The 4,252-nt window shown below is 38.9% G+C and overlaps 1 pseudogene; it reads right to left on the reverse strand.

Annotated features, from left to right (window-relative positions):
• Nucleotides 1-880: 880 nt before the first annotated feature.
• Nucleotides 881-2,323, reverse strand: LOC123860326 (elongation factor 1-alpha 1-like; annotated as a pseudogene).
• Nucleotides 2,324-4,252: the final 1,929 nt, after the last annotated feature.

Consider the following 4,252-nt stretch of genomic DNA (forward strand, 5'->3'; position numbering starts at 1 on the left):
CTTTATATGGAAGCATACTTGTCCTTCCAGCTCCAGGTTAAATAGCTGATGACCCGTCACTTCTCTTGTGAAATCTCTTTAGGCTCTAGCATCAGTTTTGGAGGGCAATGTCTCTGCGTACTCTGCATATCAAGAGTCCTTTGTTATGCCGTGGCATTTGACTGAATAAATGGTCAATCAAGTTGAACTGAACCTCTTTTATTCCAGAAACTGAGTTTCCATTATTAGATATCAACTTTTTTGATGCTGCTTAACATTGTTAAATTCAATTAATATTGAGTTTACCAGTTTAACATGCTATAGATGAAGGGTTTTTATGTACCAGGATCTATGTATGTTTCCTCAGGTAAACAACAAATATGATTATCAATACTCTTCCCTCCCTCCCTACACACATAGAGAAGTGCATAACCTAATAGGAGAAATAGAAAAGTAAATATAAAGTCAAATTCAATACTTGAAGTACTGTACTAGACACAAGAAAAAAGGTCTTTGATAGCATATTTATAGAGTTAGGAAAATCATAATGATGAGGAGACTAGGAACTGAAAACTATTGAGTGTTTTGGAAAGAATTAGTTTCTAGAAATAGAAAAGTCTATAGAGTAACTTGAAGGTCATTCAGCTGAAGGATTTTTTTCCTCCTTAGACATTTGTTTTAATGAGTCTCAAAATTTTGTGACAGATTTTTGGTCAAGTTGTTTCCATTAAAAAGTACTGATTTTAAAAACTAATAACTTAAAACTGCCACACACACACACACACACACACACACACACACAAATGGTCCACAGAACATTCTCCTTTCCTTCTGAAAGTTTTACAATGCATTGTTATCACTAACCAGTCTTCTACTATTAAACTTAAATGGTCAATTGACACAAACAGTTTTGAGACTGTTTTTCCACCACTGAATAAGACTGGGGTGGCAGGTACTGGGGATAATATTCATTTAGCCTTCCGAGCTTTCTGGGCAGACTTGGTGACCTTGCCAGCTCCAGCTGCTTTCTTGTCCACTGCTTTGATGACACCCACAGCAACCGTCTGTCTCATGTCACAAACAGCAAAACAGCTCAGAGGAGGATAATCAGAGCAGCTCTCAACACACATAGGCTTGCCAGGAACCATATTAATGATGGCAGCATCACCAGATTTCAAGAACTTGGGACCATCTTCCAGCTTTTTTCCAGAACGACAATCTACCCCTTCAGCTCAACAAACTTGCGAGCAATGTGAGCTGTGTGACCATCCAGCACAGGGGCATATCAGGCACTGATTTGGCCTGGATGGTTCGGGATAAGCACCTGAGCCGTGAAGCCAGCTGCTTCCATGGTGGGTCATTTTTACAGTCATCAGTCACATCACCACAATGAACATCTTCGACAGATACATTCTTGACACTGAACCCCACACTGTCCCCAGGAAGAGCCTCACTCAAAGCTTCATGGTGCATTTCAACAGACTTCACTTCAGTTGTAACATTGACCAGAGCAAAGGTGACCACCATGCCAGGTTTAAGAACACCAGTCTCCACTCGGCCCACAGGCACAGTACCAATACCACCAATTTTGTAGACTTCCTGGAGAGGCAGATGCAAAGGCTTGCCAGTTGGACGAGTTGGTGGCAGAATGCAATCCAGAGCTTCAAGCAGTGTGGTTCCACTGGCATTCCCATCTTTACGGGTGACTTTCCATCCCTTGAACCAAGGCATATTAGTGCTTCGCTCCAGCATGTTGTCACCATTCCAACCAGAAATTGGCACAGATGCTACTGTGTCAGGGTTGTAGCCAATTTTCTTAATGTAGGTGCTGACTTCCTTAACGATTTCCTCGTATCTCTCCTGGCTGTAGGGTGGCTCAGGGGAATCCATTTTGTTAACACCAACAATTAGTTGTTTTACACCCACTGTGTAAGCCAGAAGGGCTTGCTCACGGGTCTGTCCATTCTTGGAGTTACCTGCTTCAAATTCACCAACACCAGCAGCAACAATTGGGAAAGCAGCCTGGGATGTGCCTGGAATCATGTTTTTTATAAAGTCTCTGTGTCCTGAGGCTTCAGTGATGGTCACATAATACTTCCTGATCTCAAATTTCCATAGGAAGATATCAATGTCACGTGGTACCATGTTCATGTTCAACTTTCAGGTTTATCCAGGACCCAGGCTGAAGGAGCCCTTTCCCATCTCAGCAGCCTCCTTCTCAAATTTTTCAATAGTTTTTTATCTATCCCACACATTTGTAAATCAGATAACCAGTAGTGGTAGACTTGTACGAATCTGTGTGTCCAATGATGACAATGTTGATATGAGTCTTTTCCTTTCCCATTTTGGTTTAGGTTTAGCAGTGGTTTTCACAATACCTATGTTCTGGCGGCAAACCCACTGTGGAAAAAAAAAAGCCAGCTGAAGAATTTAACTTATTTTGCACATTTTTAGAGGATAGAAATAGAGAAATAATAAATGGAGGTTATGAAGAGGTGGATTTGGGATCAAGGCAAAGACCTTTCTTAAAAATGAGAGTATTGAACAAGGGAATGGATTTCCTCAGAAGGTGAGGATTTCCTCATTGCTAGAGTTACACAAATAGATGTGGAATGGCCAGCATCCCTTGTTGACTTTGTAAAGTAGAATGAAACGAGAAGATTTATGATGAAATGATTTGGTGTAGCAGAGAGTGGTACAAAATATCCCAAAGTCAGAACTTTAGTCCTGGCACTTCATTTTCCTGATCACATGACATACATGCTGACCTCTTTGACTTCATTTCCTCATCTGAAAAATGGAGACAAGAGAACAAGAGAATCTGCTCCAAATGGTTGCTGTGAGCATTGAACGGGATCAAGTAGTTGAAGGCAATTTTCGAGTGCTATGAAATAGGAATTACTATTATTTATGTTGTTCATAAGAAAAATAATAATAGTCATGTGCATTATTTAAGTCTCTGTGGTCCTAGAAGATAGAATAATTATCTTCTTACACATAAGAAAAATATCAGATTACAAGTGACCTTCCCATAGAGATATATAGCTGGTCAATGAGTGGAAGAACTGGGAGTCAAGACTTCTCCCATAGAGCTAGGAATGATTTCGCCTACAGCACACCACCTTTATGATGAAGGAATCTGTGACATTTTATAGTTCCCAAAGTACTTTAGACTGAAGTCACTCAAGTCTTACTAATAGACTGTGTTTAGACATCATTCTTCAGGTGATATGCTTATGTGATTTTTCACTCAGGGTACCAGGATAAAAATAACACATGTTGGCTAGATCTACCCTTTCTTTAGTAAACAGCACCTTTCTTTAATAAATGTTGATAGAACCTTTGTCAAATAGGAGCTTTAAAAAAGACGCACCAAGGGATTACTCAAGATGAACAGAATACCCACTATGGAATATCACACATATACATGAAATTATAAATGATATGCCCAACAGCTACTATTATTTTTAATGTTAATTACTATCCGCATTATTCTGGTGACTGACTGGACCATATTTCTGTTCTTGTCTTTTTCATCCGCTGTCTTTCTCTGCATGTTCTCTTATTTAAATGTTCTAGTTCCTGATCCCACGGTGGGACATGATGAACCAATCATTTCTTTGTGACGAGGGAGATATACTCTCTACAGGATGTTCTCAGTAATGGTTCAGTGTTCAGTCACATAAATGCAGATGGTTTCTGCCTAAACTATTCACAACTTAGAAACTATTTTGATGTCTATTCCTAATTGCTGAAACATAAATGTTTCAAGGAAGGAAATTTAGGAGATGTGACTATCTTTGTTCTCTATAAAAACCCGATATTCTTTGTGAAAATTTTCTGGGGCTTCAATGGAAGCAATTTTTATGGTTTTCCTTGCATTTAAGGGTAGAAAATGAATATCTTCTAGTCTGAGTGTTACTTTGTACCCCCTCTGCTATTACTTAAATTTTCTTTCTTCTGTCTTTTCCCATTTTTGCCATCAAAAGTTCCCCCCACATCCCCACCCATTTATAAAATTTAGGATTAAAAGCTATTTTGCCATAACAAAGTGTTTTCTCAACAGGAGCTTGTTGTTTAACTGTTTGAAGACCACCACACTTCAGTTGCTCTTTGATACATTTAATCTCATAACTATACACCAGAGAAGTTGAGAGAAAGTGGTTACATAGCCGCCTTTGATTTTCTTTTCCTGTTAAAAGCTCACAATTCACTAGCTAAGTAGTTTGTGAATATTTTTGTATTCTTTTTACCTGTCAAAATGTACAATTTT

This window comes from Mirounga angustirostris, unplaced genomic scaffold (assembly GCF_029215605.1).
Source record: "Mirounga angustirostris isolate CCGP_5_RB_7025 unplaced genomic scaffold, mMirAng1.0.hap1 SCAF_4, whole genome shotgun sequence".
Classification (NCBI taxonomy): domain Eukaryota; kingdom Metazoa; phylum Chordata; class Mammalia; order Carnivora; family Phocidae; genus Mirounga; species Mirounga angustirostris.